At 36.7% G+C, this 19,877-nt stretch overlaps 4 long non-coding RNA genes across 9 annotated transcripts; 2 read left to right on the top strand and 2 right to left on the bottom strand.

The window, feature by feature from the left end:
• On the top strand, positions 1–6,714 carry LOC26528125. The gene is made up of 5 exons (XR_006358080.1): positions 1–333; positions 1,716–2,447; positions 4,973–5,041; positions 5,642–5,764; positions 5,826–6,714. It is a non-coding gene; the product is annotated as an uncharacterized LOC26528125 (long non-coding RNA).
• A 3,383-nt stretch (positions 6,715–10,097) lies between these two features.
• LOC122757894 lies at positions 10,098–11,693 on the top strand. Its single transcript, XR_006358079.1, has 2 exons — positions 10,098–11,136; positions 11,228–11,693. It is a non-coding gene; the product is annotated as an uncharacterized LOC122757894 (long non-coding RNA).
• On the bottom strand, positions 11,344–19,756 carry LOC26528594. 6 transcript variants are annotated; one of them, XR_004364499.2, is made up of 4 exons: positions 19,418–19,753; positions 18,717–19,232; positions 18,563–18,643; positions 11,344–11,635 (listed from the first exon to the last, which is right to left on the bottom strand). It is a non-coding gene; the product is annotated as an uncharacterized LOC26528594 (long non-coding RNA). The 6 variants fall into 6 exon arrangements; XR_006358078.1 differs by lacking the exon at positions 11,344–11,635 and adding an exon at positions 15,127–15,166; XR_004364497.2 differs by lacking the exon at positions 11,344–11,635 and adding an exon at positions 16,740–18,476.
• LOC26527592 lies at positions 13,787–15,000 on the bottom strand. Its single transcript, XR_001449095.3, has 3 exons — positions 14,901–15,000; positions 14,473–14,834; positions 13,787–14,408 (listed from the first exon to the last, which is right to left on the bottom strand). It is a non-coding gene; the product is annotated as an uncharacterized LOC26527592 (long non-coding RNA).
• Positions 19,757–19,877: the final 121 nt, after the last annotated feature.

Genomic DNA, 19,877 nt, shown 5'->3' with positions numbered 1-19,877 from the left:
TTGCTGCGAAGATAATAAACAATTAAATAGTTTTTTTTCTGCATGCGTCTTATAGAGTTGTGGCGATCTGGCACTACTCTTATGTTCCTAATCGATATACATACATATTCGATAATATATAATCACAGAATTTCTCATCAATAGATAATTAGAATTGTCATCTTTACTTTTCAAGCTTTTGCACTGTCAGACACATGTCATAATTAATTAGCATTATATATTATAAAGTGAATCAAGATAATTGGAGATAGAAATGTGCTATAATTCAATATGGCAAATCCTTTTTCTAGATGCCCAAAGCTAATTCAAATTGATTCTTGGACGATTTGCAAGGTAAAAGACGAACTTTTGAACAGCAAACGTACACGTATGTACGTACATACATATGTATGTAGGTATACGTTCATATTTACATACATATATATGTATAACTAATATATCTCTCTTTCGTTTTATTTCCTTCGCGAACTTAAAATTATTATTCATACACCATGTTGTTGATGTAATTTCTCTATTGCTGTCGCAGTTGTTTTAAACACGAAAGTATTTATGATATTTCAACTGATCCATAATAGGTGCACTTCAATTTATAACTTTAATTCTGTTATACAAAGTTGCTTTAAAGCCATATAATTTGTTGTGAGTACTTATGCATAAGAACGTAGTGAACTATTTAAGAAAAAAATATGTGTTTTATGCAAAAGTTATAAAAATAAAATAAATAATTAAAATCAATTCAAATCAAATCGAAAATTCAAATGTTCAAAACTTTCAAAAAGATGAAAAAATTCAATTTTATAATATATAATAACAATATATAATTTATAGCTTTTAAAAATGTTCATAGTTTGTCGAAAAAAGTGATAGTTTACAGCAAATTTTGTTGCCTATCACATAATAATTTTAATAATTTTTCATTGCTATCCATAGTAAATAAAAGACCAAAATTTATACAATACAATATTCTGGAAAACCTCATTGGCAATGGCATATACATTTATATTTACATATTTATTTTTATTTTCATTAACATTAATTGATATTTAATAATTTGACACGTTTTCCTCCATAAGATGAAAATATATTTTTTATTATATGTATGAACTAGTAGTAGTCACAGTTAAATCTTGAAAGTTAACAATATCTTAATGATTTGACAATACCTTCAAATCTTTAATATATAATCTTCTAATATATGTAAGTATATACATATGTATATAAAGCAGAATTATTGTTGTTTTTGTTTTATCTCTTTTTTCTCAATTTTCTCTCTCACCTCTTTTTTTTCTGTCTCTCTCTCTCTTTACCTTTCTCTAGTTTCTTTTCTCTTCTCTCTGTTCTCTTCTTTCCCTCTCTTTTCTCCCTCTCTCCCCTCTATCTCCCGATCCCCTTCTCTCTCTATGTCTCATTATCTTTCTCTCTCTCACTCTTCCTTTATTAATTCCTTCCCCAAGTCTCTCTCTATCTTTCCCTCTCATCTCTCTCCCGATCCCGATCTCTCTCCATGTTTATATATCTCCCCTTCTCTCTCTCTATATCACTTCAGAAATTTTTTCCTCCAGCCTCTCTCTCTCTCTCTGTTTACCTCTCTTCAATTTGTGTTCCTTAACGCAATTTCGATTGCCCAAAAAACAGCAGCTTCACCCTCTGCAAGGACATACCTATGCATATCTTCCATATATGTATATATATCTAATTCTATATATATTCTACAGCATTATCGATCACTCCCACGTCGATCCCCAAAGCAGTGCTAATCAATTGATTAGCACAACATGCCCTCCAAACAGCGCACCTTAATCCCTTGGCACAAGGTAGAAGAACTTGAGCCGGTTTCCGAAACGGGGTCCCGAACTGACTGGAAGTCGAACTCGAACTCGAAAGCCAGGTAGTTGGTAAACAGGTAGTGCAAGTTTTGTAAATTTCTCTCATTTTGATTTTGATTTTGATTTTTAGTCATTTTTGTTTCATTTGGCTTTTGCCTTTGACTTTTCCACGATTACCAACAACAGCCAAACAAACGAACAAAGCTTCTAGCTGGTCTACTTGGATTTTCACTCAAAATGATATGCTAATCCCGGCAAGCAGCGATGGGAAGGATTATCCGCTTCCCAAAGGTATCCTGAGGTCAGCTACCCGCTTAAGAAACAATTTGCACCCAACTGAGCAGATTAAATAAGTGCGCCATGATCTCTTTGGTGGTCTCGGATTAAACCGCACCCAGCCAGGTTGGTGAAGTTGCTCAGACTGTGACCGGGCAGCAGCCATGGATGGGTGGATGCGGGGGCCATAAATACATAACCCACGTTTTACGATCGCTTAGCAGGAAAAGTCAAAGGCTTAAAGGATCTGCGGTAATCCGCAAGCAAGGTTGTGCATCTCTAGCCGTCACCCCTCTTCGATGACTATCAGCAGAGGCAGCAGCTACCATGACAACAGCATCCCAGGTAGGACAGGAGCAACTTAGTTCGCCTTCAATTGAGATTTCATTAAATTTGCATTGCACGCTCTTGGGTTAGTCTCCTGGAAACCCTAACCCGTTACCCTTTACCCTCTAGCCTCTACCCTTTAGCCATTCCCAAGCATTGGCCGATATGCAGCTTTCTGTAAATTGGATTTACGGGATTTCACATTTAAATCCTTTCACTGTCTGCAAATATTTTGCCCGCTCTGCTGTAGACTTTCCAAGATTACAGCGTAAATCTAGTGGTTTTTTCTACAGCAATTGCCTTTGAGCCCTAAAGTCAGAATACACAGATCCAAATCCAAATCGCACCAGTCTCTAAGTCACCAAGTCCACGAATATAGACATGCATATACAGCGAGTTTTGCCATAGATCACTTAGGGTATTAGCTCTCGATTTCATATCAAACATAAATAAAAACACGAATTGATGAGTTCATGAAATACCTCTGCTCTAAAACCTTTGTACTTTTTCAACTTTGACATAGATGATAGGAAGATACTTTTTTTTTTAAGAAATTTTTACGCTATTTGAGTAGTAATCCTCTCTCAAGTACTTTCCGATATCGGAATGTGTCTGACAAAGCCTCATCTCGCATCTCGTAAGCCTGATCAGATAAGTCTATTTTATTTTCAGAATCCCATTCGGCACGTCAAACCTCTCTTTAAATGTGTACAACAGGCCGAAGTAGGCGGATACCACATATATTATATACATATATACTATTGACCAGGAATAACAGCCAATTCGATATAAACCTGTCCATCTGTTTGTTGATCCGGGCGAACGTATGCACCAATCTCCCAACCTATAGCACCTAACAAATTGACTTTTTATACCCTGAACCCATTGCTGAAATGTATGTCACACGCAGAAGAAGGCGTGGCAGACCCCACAAAGTATATATATTCTTGATCAGAGCGACGAACTGAGTCGATTTGGCCTTGCCAGTCTTTCTGTTCGTATATTTGAACGCATCGATTTCAGAAGATATAAGACCTAGAGACTTCAATTTTTTTTTTAATATCCGTATATATAGCGCGCATATTGAGTTTATCTCAAAAAATTGATAACTACTCTTGTTATTTTGTTTTCGATACAAACCCTTATCGAAAATCAGTTATATAATTATATCTCCTACATCTTTAAAGCTAAAGTGTCAAATTTTAAACATATATTTATATGTATTTCATATAATTTCGGATTTTGTTAAAACCATTGCCTCTATATTCACCCCCCTCACCAACACCTTTGTAAAAGGCGTATTTCAAATACTAGAGACTTGTGTTTTGGCATATGCATGCATATCCATGTTATAATCATAATCTGAAAGTTTCATGAAGATCGTTTCGCGACAAGAAAAGTTATTAAACAATCAAGTTCCCATAGTAAGCCCACACTGCAGTCCATGCGTGTTTATGCGTGTGTGAGCAATCTCGACTAGAGCTTTCTTACTTGATATGCCCTGAACCCATTTAAAATGGGAAATCAGGGTATAATGGTTTTGTTGAAATGTATGTAACAGGCAGAAGGAGGCGTGGCAGACCCCACAAAGTGTATATATTCTTGATCAGGGTAATGAGCTAAGTCGATATAGCCCTGTCCGTCTGTTCGTCTCAGAAGTTATAAGAGCTAGAGAGCTGAAATTTGGCATGTATACTCGTGTATACCATAGGCAGTACAAGTTCATCATATTTTTTCGATAACATTTTTAACGAGAATAATCGAAAAATTGATTTTGTTTTTTTTCAGCATAATTTGAACACTTTTAGACCTAAAAATTTACTTTGTATATACATTTGATGAATAGAAAAATTTTGTCCTTTATAGATTTTGGATACGAAGCCCCCTTCGCCCCCAATTTTCAAAAAACGTATCTCTAATACTAGAGATGTGCTTTGAAATGTACACACATTTTAGCCATATGATTACGCTTTGAAAGTTTCATAAGGATTGTCCGTCTACAAAAGAAATTATTCAACTAATAAGTTCTCATAATATTGCCCACACTGCAGCGCAGCCCAAGCGCAGTCGCTGCTTACTGCGCCGTTAGCAGAGCGCGTTGTTATACGTGATCATAGAAGAAGTATAGAATGATTAGAATATCAGCTTGGAGGGTTCAGGGTATCTCCTAGTCGATCAGTCTCGACAAGAGCCTTCTTACTTGTTTTATATTATAATTGAAGATTAAGTTACAAAGCATTTAAAATAGTTTACTAGTACCGATTGTTAAACCAGGAGCGAGGATATTTTGAAACCTATTTTCAAAGGGGTGTGTGGCTTATGGTTAGAAGAACAAGCACAAATGTGCTGGAATGTGACCCAATAAGAGCTTGAGATTATCAAATTGCAATAACAGAAAAATCATTTGGGATTTGATTTATTGAGTTATTTATTATTGATTGATTTAACATTATATTGTATATCAAATATATTATATATAAAGAAAGATCTGAAATATATGAATGTAATAATTACATTATTATGCATAAACTGATTTGTTCCAGGTGACACTGATTACGTTAGCCCAGCTAAGAAGTAGAATGGAAGAATGGAAACGCCATATTACAATAACGGTAATTTGATTGACCATCAGGTGACTTGTATTTAAATGCGAGGTTAATCTTATTAAGTATTTTAATATTTTAATTGTGTAAATAGCTCTGATAACGTTTATCCATACTCATTCAAAATAGTATCACACTTGCTAGGTACGTAAAGTGCGTAATATTGCTTCGAATTTGTCTCGTGCAGGGTATCTTTCGGTCGTGCTTAGGATATAAGTTGATTCGGAGTTGTGTTATTTGTATAGATAAATTATATTTATATATGATTCGAATGCTCTTATATGCACTTCATGATAGTCATGAGCCAAAGCCGGATTAACCCTCCTCGGGGCCCTAGCCAACAATCTATGTGGGGACCCTTTTTCACGTTTTTATGTTGGGGAAATTTTATGTTTGTAACTAAATTGTAAAACGCTCTTTCCTTTTTCGGGAGCCGGTTAATATGGCCTGATCCTAGGCGTACGAAACTTTCTAGAAAATCTAGGATGCAAAATATTTCTTGATCAAATCAACAGACAATGGATTCTAATTACAACATGCACTAAATTAAACATCTGGGTATCCCTTTATCTTTCTCTTTCTCGCTCTCTCCCTCTCACACTTACACAGTCTTAATTTGTCGTGGTCTCTTGCTTTTGCGGTTATGGGCAAAGGACACAAGTGCGCAACGATGCAACAGAAACCGCGAACAAGTGATTAGAAAACAGTTGGTCTAGAGCTCTTGCGCTGCCTGTGGGTATACTCTATTTCTCAGATTCGAAGCATGCGTATTTTACACTAAAAATGTCAACAGCATTAATTTACAGCCATATGCCTGCTCATGCTGCTGCTGCTGCGAGTGCCGAAAACAAGAAGTTTTCTAACACATTCCTGGAAATCACTTGACAAAAATATCAAAAAAAAAAAAAAAAAAGAGGAGGAGAAGACGAAGGGCTCGCTCGTGCACTTGATCGCCTGGACCACTGGACCAAATAGATCACGAGATGTTGGACATTGGACAGAGAGAGTGGGTAAGTCAGAGAGAGTGGGAGAGAGAGAACAGAACGAAATGCCGACGCCACTGCATAGAGAATTGGGTGTCGAAATGATAATCAGCTAGGCGCCCCGCAGTGGGCGGCTTCTCTCATCTGGCACCGCACGCCCCGCTGTGCCGTTGCCGCTGTTTGGGCCGCATCGAAACGGTGGCAGTGGCCGTGGCAGAGAGCCTCTCTGCTGCTGCTGCTGCCGCAGGCTATGTGAAAATTGTAAATTGAAATCGTTTTTCCTTTTCGGTCTTCTGTTCTTTTTTGCGAAATGCTGCTGCAAGTGGACGACGGACGACGGACGACAAATCAAAAAGGTAGCACGAAGACAATGGCATTAATTGCTCGACCTACAAATTGCGACGGTTTTTGTTCATTTTTTTGTGTCTTCTTATTTGTTCTCCCCGACGTTAGAACCTGCCGCACACAGGTTCCGTTTCACTCGGCCCTTTGTCGGCCCAGTTGTCCCCAAAGGCAGCATTAACCAAGTAATATTAGTGGACTGTTTGCCGCAACTGTCAAATCGCTTAATTCTTATTACCCATGCAGCATCATGCAATTGCGATATAGATATTACGTTCCTAGCAGAATACAGAAAGTACATATTTATTGAAAATTTTAATATTCACTCATTATATAATATAAACCCAACTTCAATAACTTTTATTTTCTTCACTTCATAAATATTTATGGAAAACATATAAAACAAGTAAAAAAGTTCTAGTCGAGACTGCTCGACTACGAGATCCCCTGAACCCTTCCAGCAACTGATATTTCAATAATTATTCGCACATGCACACACACAGGCATACGCACGCATGCATAAACACGCACTGGCTGCAGTGGTGGCTTACTATGGGAACTTGATTGTTTAATAACTTTTCTTGTCGATAAACGATCTTCATGAAACTTTCAGATTATGATTATAACATGGATATGCATGCCTTTGCCAAAACACCAGTCTCTAGTATTTGAAATACGTCTTTTACAAAGGTGATGGTGAGAAGGTGGATATAGGGGTGGGGGTAAATTTAAAAAAAAAAACGAAATTGTATAAAATGCATATAAGTATTCATAAACCATTTGGAGACTCTAGCTTTAAATATGTAGGTGAAATATTTTTTAAACTGATTTTCGATAAGGGTTTTATCGATAACAAAATAACGGGATGAGTTATCGATTTTTGGTACATAGATATAAGTCTACATATAAAGTTTGGAGACTGTAGCTCTAAGCCATTATACCCTGATTTCCCATTTTAATGCATTTTTTCAAAGGTCCTCGCGCATATCGAGTTTTGCTTTAAAAATCGATAACTTGCGTTATTTTGTTATCGATTTAATAAAATATCGAAACCCAGTAATAAATTTATGTATACTACATCCTTAAAGCTAGAATTGCCAAATTCGATTTTTGTTGAACTTTAACCCCTCCCCCCATATTCACCCCCTCACCTACACCTTTATAAAAGACGTATATCAAATACTAGAGACTTGTGCTTTGGCAAATACATGCGTATCCATATAATCATAATCTGAAGATCGTCCATCAACAAGAAAAGTTATTTAACAATTAATTTCCCATAGTAAGCCACCACTGCACTATGGGGAATTTTGCCGTTTTTCGGGTATTTAGTCATTTTTGCGAAGTATGAAAATTTATAATTTTTTTATGTTAACATCTTAATAAAACTCCAAACTTTAAGGTACTGTACCCAAAATGTTGAATAACAGTCCACTGTTAAGCCTAACAGCTGTTAAAGTCAGCTGTTATCTTCGAAAAGCATTTGCCTTCAGCTTACAATTTGTGTTAGCCGATTTTCAAATCATCGTTATTCAATGACCAGACATTATTTTTGAGAAATTTAAAAAGGATATGAATTTTTAGGGCTTCTACTATGCGTTGGCTTAAAAACCAATTGATGTTTGAACTTATTTTAATCATTTATTGTATAATTAGCAAATGTTGTCAAATTTCATTTCTTGTAAATAAAATTAAACTTTGCAAAGACATATAAAACAGCCACCAGGGCGCACCAGTGTAATTCCAATTGCATGTTATAGAGTAATCAATTGGGATCTTAGTGCCTTTGTCTCAATGTGCACTTTTGCGCACAACCGGCGCAAATCAATTTTTAGCAGGTGACTATGAGCTGACCTGTGTGATATTTGGCTCAATGAAAAAGGCAACTCTAACCAAGAAATAGTAATTGTGATTTTGAAACTAAATAAGACTAATATTGATTCAACTTGTAAATGATATTAAACAAGTAAGAAAGCTCTAGTTGAGACTACTCGACTACGAGATCCCCTGAACCCTTGGAATAATAGCTATTTCAATAATTTTTCGCGTCTTTCAGCTTACACAAGAAACACGCACACACACACACACACACACACGCACGCACGCACGCACACACAGGCATACATACACATACACACACATACATACACACATACACACACACACACACACACATACACAAACAATTACATACATATACACATACAAGCATAAACACGCATGGGCGGCAGTGAGCGCTTACTATGAGAACTTAATTGCTTAATAACTTTTTGTGGACGTACGATCTTCATGAAACTTTCAGATTATGATTATGAAATGGATATGCATGTAATTGCCAAAGCACAAGTCTCTAGTATTTGAGTGTGAGGGTGAGGGGGTGAATTTAAGGGTGGGGGGTAAATTTTAAGAAAAACCGAAATTGTATAAATTGCATATAGGCATACATTAAAAATTTGGAGACTCTAGCAATAAAGGTGTGAAAATATAATTTTATAACTGGTTTTCGATAAGGTTTTTTATCGATAAAAAAATATCGAGATGAGTTATCGATTTTTAATGATAAACTTGATATGCGCGCTGTAATTACGGACATTTAAAAAAAAATTTTAAGTCTCTAGCTCTTATATCTTCTGAAATCGACGCGTTCATACATACGGACAGACGGACAGACGGACAGACGGACGGACGGACAGACGGACAGACGGACAGACAGACGGACAGGGCCAAATCAACTCAGCTCGTCGCCCTGATCAAGAATATATATACTTTGTGGGGTCTGCCACACCTCCTTCTGCCTGTTACATACATTTCAACAAAACCATTATACCCTGATTTCCCATTGAAAATGGGTTCAGGGTATAAAAAGCAAAAGGTGCTTTTTTGCCAATGGATGACAAATGGAAGAAATGCAGCAGGAACAAAAACTAGCTGACAACTATGAATGACTGCCTATGACAGCAAATGTTTATAAAACAGTCGAGGAAGATTCATCTTGTAGGCATTTTTGGCAAAGAAGCGTCTTATTTGCACAACCAGGTCTATAAATCAGACAAATTTCATCACGAATGGAAGGATAGCAGAATCCATCATTTCGCTGGATGTAATAAAGCAGTGGATACATCTGATCAGATTATTTCTTCGGCAAATCTTTAGAAACGAGTTTAAAAGCATAAAGGTCGCTGTCTAATGAAGTTGTACGTCTTGTATTATGTAAAGTTGAAGGCACAATTAAATCAGTTGAAGAACACGAAGTTTTTTTAGCGGATCAATATTTCGGTCTGATCTGGAACTCGAAACTGAAGAAAACTCATTTCGATTTTATGAAAGCTCGATAGTTTTCAATTAAAATTATTATTTTAAAGTATTAACAAGCAAAATTCTTAAAAAAAAAAAAATTTTTAATACAAAATTTTAATAAATTTTTTTTGGGTGGGCGGTGACACGCCCATTTTTCTAAAATATATTTCTGATGGTATACATATTAATAATACAAAAACCGGATCAAAAAATCTGGCTTAGTTTTTAAGTTATTAATTAATACCCGATAATTTGGATTTTTCCCCATAGTGCACTGCAGCCAATGCGTGTCTATGCGTGCGTGCGTATGCCTGTGTGTGTGCATGTGCGAATAATTATTGAAATATCAGTTGCACGAATAGTTCAGGGGATCTCGTAGTCGAGCAGTCTCGACTAGAACTTTTTTACTGTTTATTTTCTAATTTGCAAATTTAATCAAATTAGGCTACTCAATTTTCAATTTTCAACCAACTCAAATATTTTTCGGAATATATGCTTAACAATAGAAATCTTCGCTTGTAAAGATAAGCAAATTAGATACAAAATTCTTATAAGACCATAGAGAAACACATAATATATCATTTCAAAGTTTGAAACATACTTTTATGCCCCGCTTCAACGTACAAGAGCTGACTGCTGCGAAAGTGATAATGTAAGTGTGGACTTTTCTGAATTAGGCATATCGCCCACAGGTGACGCTTTATTTGAAATTAATTTTGCGTTATCAATAACCATACATCACTTGTATAGTTAGTGGCGTTATGTATTCTTAATTCATGCTATGTGAAGTTGAGTTATCAAATGAAAAAATTATTGGACGATAAATTATTTACAATATTTATTTGTGCTTCAATTTAACCTTTAACCGCCAGAGGGCGTTAAATGTGATGACTATTTGTAAGGTTTCCAACATATAATAATTTCTGTAAACGTAATGATATATATAATATAATATATATAGCCCCATTTCTTAATATACCACATTAATTCCAATATTGTGCTTATTGAATTTAAATAAAAAATAATAATATTTAAAGAAATAGCCGAATCAATTTTATAAGGCAGCCACCTGGCGAGCTGAGGCACACTTATGCTTAGCGATTTTTGCTTCCATCGATAACAACTATCGATACAGCTAATCCTTGCAGACCTAACTCATAAAAAAATAAATGTGAAAAAATTGCGACAGAAGAAAGGAATATTACGCGGATTTCTTTTGCTATGTTAGCATAAGTTATAGTATCCGTAACACATTTTACTCTTTCTCTGCAGAATACTTATCACAAACCAAAATCACACGGTCACCGGATGCCAGCACAGCATTCAAGATAAGAGCTTCTTATCTAGGGGCCCTGAAAATGCAATGTAACAAGCAAAACTATAGTTTATATAAACTCTATTATCTCGAGCATTATAGCAGCCAGAGACATACCATACCAGCCGAGCTATCCGGAGCCGTCTACAATTTTCTTCATTACATATGTACATATACTAAATAAGCAATGGAACAATAGTTCGAGCCACAGCTTCATAGCAGAGCAATTCCAATTTAATGACATTTATTTCCTTCTAGATTAATCGAATTTACTTACGCATAATACGAATACTGAACGAATACTGTACGCATAGTAAATTTCAGTACTACGTACTTCGAGCTACTAGAGGGATCAATGCGACATTAGCAGTTTGTCCTGAAATTCCGTTGTAGATAGCTATTGTATATATGAATATATCAACGTCAAATACTTCCGACTGGAACTGTTCTCTTTGCTTAAGGTTGATCTTAACTTTCTCAATGTATTCTCTTATATAAGCTAATACATAGTTCAGCGCCTCTTTTTGCCTGTTACGCACATTTAAGCAAAAACACCATGAATTAAAATCTCTACTGGGAAGGAAAGAGCTTCATCACATTATCCATAAAAACAATAATGTGCTTGATATAGAAAATATTCCTTCGGCACTCGATGCGTTCGTTTATCTACAAAATAAAATAATTAAACACAATGTAAATAAATGAAAAATCATTTATAAACCTACCTCGTGATGCCTCAAACGAATTCCAGCAAGAGCTAAATAATATTATAGAACAGCTAAGCAACTTTTAAATATACTTAGATGCATATTTGTACATATACTAAAGGTATATAAATGCACATGCATCTACAGGTGTATGTATATGTATCTATACCACTCTCAAATTCATATGTAAATACACACATAAGCATTTATATGCATACAAATAAATATTTAAATATGTGGCCCTGAACCCATTGAAAATGGGAAATCAAGGTATAATGGTTTTGTTGAAATGTATGCAACAGGCAGAAGGAGGCGTGGCAGACCCCACAAAGTATTTACATATATTCTTGATCAAGGCGACGAGCTAAGTCAATTTGGCCCTGTCCGTCTGTCTGTCCGTATTAGACTAGGCTAGGCTAGAGACTTGAATGCATATCGACTTTATCTCCAATAATCGATAACTCATTTAGATATCGATATCGATTAAAAACCTTATCGAAAATCAGTTATTTAATTATATCTCCTATATATGTGTGTCTGAGAGTGTGTGTGTGTTTCTTGAGTAAGCAGAAAGGCGCGATGAATTATTGACATATCAGTTCCTCGAAGGGTTCAGGGGATCTCGTAGTCGAGCAGTCTCGACTAGAACTTTCTTACTTGTTATACCCTGAATCCAATGAAAATGGGAAATCAGGGTATAATGGCTTTGTGAAAAGTATGTAACAGGCAGAAAGAATCATCGAAGACCCCATAAAGTATATATATATTCTTGATCAGGACGAAGAGCTGAGTCGATATAGCCCTGTCCATCTGTCCATCCGTCCGTATATACGCGTCAATCTCAAAAGATATAAGAGCTAGGGAGCTGAAATTGCATGCGTACTCGTGTATATCATACGCAGTACGAGTTTATCATATTTTTTCTATAACTCGTCCGATTTCTTCTTTATCAAGAATAAATTATTCTGAATAATTGATAAATTTATTTAGTTTTTTTCTGCTTAATTCCAATAATTTGAGGCCTGGAGACTAATTTACAGATTTACTGTGTATATACATTTAATGAATAAACACATTTTGTCTCTTACAGATTTTTGATACCACGCTCCCTTTGCCCCCCAATTTGTAAAAAACGTATTTCAAGTACTAGAGACTTGTACTTTGGAATATACACACATTTGAACATTGTTGCATACAAGAAGTGCAAAATGGTTAGAATATTAACTTGTAGGGTTTAGGGTATCTCCTAGTCTGTTTGCGCTTAAGTCGGTTCTCCCCTCTCCTTCTGTATCCTGTAGATCTCCTCCGCCAGCAGGTGGTAGTACTCAGAACGGCACTGGGCTATCTCGTAAATATCCTGCTCCACCTCCTCAGCGTGCGTGACCAGATCTGAGGTCGGATCTGAGGTCGGACTTATCGCCACCACCAGCTTGTGCACGAGATGATTTCGCAGGTCCGCGGTGATCGACTCACGCCAGTCTGCGCCGTTGCCAGGCGCACCGCCGCCCGCTCCAGTGCCCGCCGCATTGAACATTTTACTTGATTAAAGCACTCCGTCTGTCTATGATCGATGGGCGTAGGCAATATTATTACAAATAGTAGATCTCGATTTAATGACTAATCCAAATGACTAATTGAACGGGCACTCGCTGGAGCTTCCCGTTGACAGCGTTGCCACACTTTGAGACCAAAACAAGTAAGAAAGCTCTAGTCGAGACTGCCCGACTACGAGATCCCCTGAGCACTTCGAGCAATGCTGTTTCAATCATTTTTCGCGTAAACGCATAACACGCATAAACACGCATTGGCTGCAGTGGTGGCTTACTAAGGGAACTTAACTTTTTGACAAAAACCGAAATTATATAAAATGCATAAAAGCACTAACCAGAGAGCACATAGACCGGACACGTAGTGTAAAGCATTTTGCACACTTTTTTTCGAGCGTTAACACCCCAGACAACTTCGTATTCGCTCGGCTCCTCACTTTTAGGTTTGGGTTACTAAAATATACGAAAGCACAATCATTTCGCTTCATGCGCTCGACCGAGATGGTCAAATGTTGAACAAAAGATCCCTCTATGCTCAATCCCAGTGGCGGAAATGCCCATTATTTTGTCCATTACTCATGGATTACTTGTCGCCTATGTGCATGAAAAGATCGATTACAAGCTGCCTTACTTTTTTAAGGAATGGCCGCTTTTTCTCCCTGGTGCATGAAATTATTGAATTTTGTAATGCAGAAAGTAATGAGGTGACGAAGTTTCCTTCGGCTCTCCATTACCCATGCGTATACTTTTTAAATATTGTAATGTAGAAATTCCGCAACCTGAAGAAAACGCCCTATACATTTTCAAAATCGCTTATGGGTTAGTAATGTGCGTACATTACAACACAATATACCTGCAACTCATTTTCCCACTATATAAAATGGCTTACTTCTTAATGCAATGTAATTGGAGAAATAATTGATTACTAATTGAAAGATAGAAACGCTTGAGTAATGTAGTATTTTTTGTTTTAATTTTTAAAAATTATTATTTATTATTTCTAAATATCTATAAATAAATGTATAGTCTTATCTATCTAAATCTAAATCTAAAGCTATGTCTTATTATCTAGTTTGTCCTTATTATCGAACTTCTGCTTTTCCAGTCGACCTTTCTGGACCCGAAAGCAGTTTCTTATTGTACTTATATAGGTCCTCTTAGTGGACCCTTCGGTTTTTATAGCATCTGTAAATTAAACAATATTAATTTTTTTGTCATTAAAAATACATGTAAGATGATTTATACATACCAGATACTTCCCTTTAAATTTACGTCCGCACAGCTCAACAATATCAGAAAAGTGACGCGCCGCGGCGGGTAAAACGAAAACAGAAATCATCACACATATGCATTTTTGAACTTGTATTTACACTCATTAACACTATACACACAAAAGGAATAGGCATAGACAAAGAAACCAAACGAAAGAAGGCACGCATTCCATGCAAAAAACGGTAAAGTCCAAAACGAAATTCGGCGATTTCGTCGCGACGCAACGAAAGACGAAAATCGTTTGTTGGTTAGCGGGGAAGGGGCATACAGAAACGAAGTTGACAAGAGCTCGATTCTTTCGTATGAGTAGCACTTTTTATTTTGTACATTACAAATGCGCTGAAAAAAATGTTCATAGGTAATGCATTACTTTTTTATCGTATGTAATGCATTATTTCAACAAACCTCATTCAGGTCGTCGCCACTGGGATGTTTCCCTTGCTCTCTCTCTCTCTCTCGATGCTCTCTGCTCTCTCAATTGTGTATCTGTATGTATGCATGTGAGCACAAGCAGCAGCTCACAAAAATTGAAATTTCTTCGCAGCAATGCCTTCCATGCCTTCCCTTCTGTGTGAAGAGTATTCCGAACTCTTCAAGCCGTTTGCCATGCGTTTTCGTTATTATTTACACTATTACTATTATTTACACTACGTGTCCGGTCTATGTGTTCTCTGGTTAGTGATAAAAGTATACATTTAAAATTTGGAGACTCTAGCTTTAAAGATGTAGGATATATAAATTGATACTGGTTTTCGATAATGTTTTTAATCGGACCTAGGAAAAATTTCAAGTCTATAGCTCTTATATCTCCTGAGATCCACGCGTTCAAACATACGGACAAACGGACGGACGGACGGACGGACAGACGGATAGGGCTAAATCAACTCAGTTCGTCGCCCTTATCAAGAATATATATACTTAATGGGGTCTGCCACGCCTCCTTCTGCCTGTTACATACATTTAACAAAACCATTATACCCTGATTTCCCATTGAAAATGGGTTCAGGGTATAAAAAATAGCAGAGCTAACTCTGAAAAAAACGCGAAATTAAAAGCAACTTATATTGCAATAATTTTTCGCACACGCATGCACACACAGATATATGCACGCACGCAAAAATCGAAGTTCTAAAAAGTACATATGAATCTACATTTAAAATTTTGTGACTTTAGCTTTCAAGATGTAGAAGATATAATTTTATTACTGATTTTCGATAAGGTTTTTATCGATAAACAAGTAAGAAGGCTCCAGTCGAGACTGCTCGACTAGGAGATACCCTGAAACCTCTAAGCTGATATTCTAATCGTTCTGGACACATACATACACATGCACTTATAAGCACGCGCTCTGCTAACTGCGCAGAAAGCAGCGGCTGCGCTTGGGCTGCGCTGCAATGTGGGCAATATTATGATAATTTATTTGTTGAATAATTTCTTTTGTAGACATACGATCTTAATGAAACTTTCACAGCGTAAAAATTGTGTGTACATTCCAAAGCACAAGTCTCTGGTACTTGAAATTTTTACAAATTGGGGGAGAAAAGGGCGTGGTATCCAAAATCTGTAAATCACAAAATCTTTGTATCCATTAACTTTGTATACAATGCAAATTTTAAGTCTCCAGGTCTAAAAGTGTTCAAATTAGGCTGAAAAAACCAAGTCGATTTTTCGATTATTCTCGATAAAAAAGTTATCGGACGACTTATCGAAAAAATATGATAAACTTGTACTGCCTATGGTATACACGAGTATGCATGCCAAATTTCCGCTCTCTAGCTCTTATATCTTCTGAGATCCTTTTGCTCATACGGACAGACGGACGGAGGGACGGACGGACAGATGGGCAGGGCTATATCGACTCAGCTCGTCATCCTGATCAAGAATATATATACTTTATGGGGTCTGCGATGATTCCTTCTGCCTGTTACATACTTTTCACAAAACCATTATACCCTGATTTCCCATTTTCAATGGGTTCAGGGTATAAACAAGTAAGAAAGCTCTAGTCGAGACTGCCCGACTACGATATCCCCTGAACCCTTGGAGTTTAGGGATGGTAAACCAACATTTAGGTTTTACCAAGATAATGACCCCAAACACAAAGCTAACATAAAGGTGCTGGCTTCTCTACAATTGTGCAAAGGTGTTATATACTCCTGCACAAAGTCCCGACCTTAATCCCATAGAGAATCTGTGGGCTGATCTCAAAAAAAGGACAGCCAAGCGAGGTCTAACAAACAAAAGTGATTTGAAAGCCTGTATATTAAAGGAATGGGAGAAGACACCGGTGGAATATGTCCAAAAACTAATCAATTCTATGTTGTTATTGTTATTTAAGCCTATGTTAATAGTAATAATATAAATTTGTCCTGCTATTGCAGGAATGGCATGCGCTGCTGCTGCTCGTTGGGCACGGACGTCGGATTAACGACGGCGCTTGGGGCCACCTTGTTGCATCTGGAGCAGCTGCTGCTGGTGCTGCTCTTTGCGCTCGAGCTGCTTCTCTTCCAGCTCCTTCTGAATCCTGTAGATCTTCTCGGCCATCAGGTGGTAGTACTCAGAGCGGCTCTTAACCATCTCGTACATGTCCTTCTCCGTTTAATGGATACATTTTTCTTGATGAGCGTAGGCAATATTATTTACAAATAGTAGATGTTGCTTTAAAAATGACTAGTGCAAATGAATTTAATGCCACTACATATTGAACACCAGGATTGAGTGACAGTAGGTTATAGGGCTGCAAATCCATCGATGGGGTCTATCGATAGATTTGGGCTTTCATGATATATCTTTGGTTTTTTTCATCCATCGATAATTTACTACTTGGTGGCGCGAAGAAACGCATGTAAGTATTTTCCGGAATATACATATGTATAAACATTAAGTTGATAATATTATTATATTGTAAATAGCTTTTATAGCAATATTTCCAATATATTTGGTGGTTCTTCGTAGAAAGAAAGTATGGATAAATTTTTAAAGCCATCAATAAGCGTAAAACTGATATTTAAAGTGCAAGTATGTGTACAAAATTGCACGAATCATTTTATGTTGGATGTATGATTTAAATTGTTGAAAATTTGTTCATTTCTAAGAACTTCAAATTTTCGATGGAACTATCGATAGTATCGATGGTTCATTCCATCGATGGATAAATCTATCGAGGGGAACATCTATCGATGGTTTTGCAGCCCTACTAAGGCTGTATGTAAAACGAACAGCTGATTTGACAGCGTGACGTCATTATTTCAGAAAATGGTGCGCGCGCGCTTAGCTTTGTATGAAATTCAAGCAATTTCGACACTGTTATTTGTCTTAAGTCTAGTAGAGTAAATAAAACGAGCTGAACGGCTAATCACAAGTCCTATATAGATTCACGAATCGGACATATTAGGGGTTTTGCTAATTTGTATATTCTATGTCGTTTTCTAGGCAGTTATCGATCATGCAATCCCTTGACCACTTCTACTAATGGCTTTAACCTTACTATCTAAGGATTGAATGTGTAAAACTAAAGAGTTTTTACTAAGTATTATGCATTTCCCATCAATCTGCAAGATTATATGTACCAATTTCATTCATTATATTACGAATCTGATGGCTTTCGATGATACGAAGTATTGTTAGCTTCGGCCCATGTTTTTGGAGCTGATTTAGGCAGATTATATGTTTCCTTATGCTTCAATACTCATATAATGCTCAGTTTTCGATTTTGTAATTAATACACCAAATTTATTTTAATCCACCGGGTGTTTCTGACATGACAGCAGGTGTGAGCAGCTTCAACTTGTACTATATTTGAATTTGTAGGTAAATTGGTATAAACATTACTTATGGCGAAAGCTCAGTTAACTATGTCATTAACCTCTAGTTGGTGACTATGTTCATCAACCGTTCCTGCTGGCATATTGGTCATTTTGGCCATATCTTGCTGCTTTCGAGAGGCCTTCCAATTCATTCCATTATATATGTACTTATATTCTTTATTGTATGGTAATAAAATTAGCGATTGGCCATTTTTAAGCTATTTACTATTGAAATTAGCTTATATATACATATATACATACTTAATTTTGGCTGTTTTGGACCGTTTGGAAGATTTCTACTGAAGTGCCCGCCAAGCTTCAGCCGATATAGCAGAGCAGAATCTGAAAATGTGACGTCACAGGAGATCTGTTAGTTAACATTAAAAGTAACGGAACTGCTCTTTGCGCAACCTACTGTGTCTTTTAACAGTGATACAATCACAATGTCGCCTCCTCATTCGCTGTATTAATATTCTTGTGTTCTTCGGCTCAAAAACAATTTTGGGGTTTTACGCAAAGGCGCCAAACGCACTCATGATCATGCAATTTTGCAAAAATACTGCATTTGCCCTAAGTGCAAATTGCTCTCGTGTTGCCCGACTCGACATTTCGAATCCAATCTTTAAATTGAGAGGACTTTGTCCATTCTTCACGAAACATTTGCTTATACACTTTTGCATTTTTGTATTCTTTAATTTATTTTTTAATTAAACATTTTTTTTATAAAATAGCTAAAATAGCTAATAGCATTTTAAAAATTTGTATAGCATATCGCTTTAAAGAATAGTTCGATTTGCTACAAAATAGCCAGAATGGTAACACTGCTCGTTGAGTGTGGCCATCACCGTTTGTCCCGCTTTCACTTTGCTAATCTCCATAGTGTGTATAGTCTGTCTGTCTTATTCACATCTGTGTTGTCGTTTCATGTCGTCTGTGTTAAAATGCGTACATAATAACGAGTGTGCAACAGCGCGAAACCATTTAACAGAAATAAAAAAAAAATTGTAAAATTTTAAATTATAATATACCCACAATTTGTATTTCTGTTGTATAAAATAGCGTATAAATTCTGGGTTATTTGAATAGTTTATCTACTGACATAAAATTTTGTCATACTTCATATGTATTTGATTTGTTTGTGTCTCGAGTTGATAGTGGCTGCTTAGCTGCCAGACAAGGACAGAACTAATGACGCTTCCTAATACGACGACACCAAAATTGTTTTTCGAAATACAGACTGCGCCGAGTGTTGCCGCCACGGGTAAAAACATGAACATTCACATTCCTCACTATGCAACACTGTGGCCTCTCGTTAGATTGTTATTTAGCGACGCTCTCTCTCTCTCTCTATCTCTCTCTCACGCACACATACTAACGCGTGCCGCCTAAAGCAGCCAATTGCTTATACACTTGCTTGGGCACCGCACTCTGGCTACGGATGTCTCTTTCCGTGAGCAAGCGTGCGCTCTTTGTTGAGTACGCTTACTCGCTGTAGCCACTAGCTGGCATTAGTGGTCGATGTAGTCGTCGTCTGACACTAACACAACACAGAGTCACAGTCGTTTCAGCTTCGGTC

Source organism: Drosophila mojavensis, unplaced genomic scaffold (genome assembly GCF_018153725.1).
Source record: "Drosophila mojavensis isolate 15081-1352.22 unplaced genomic scaffold, ASM1815372v1 contig_136, whole genome shotgun sequence".
NCBI lineage: Eukaryota > Metazoa > Arthropoda > Insecta > Diptera > Drosophilidae > Drosophila > Drosophila mojavensis.
The sequence above is the reverse complement of the archived record's forward strand: the minus strand, read 5'-3'. Positions and strand labels throughout refer to the sequence as shown.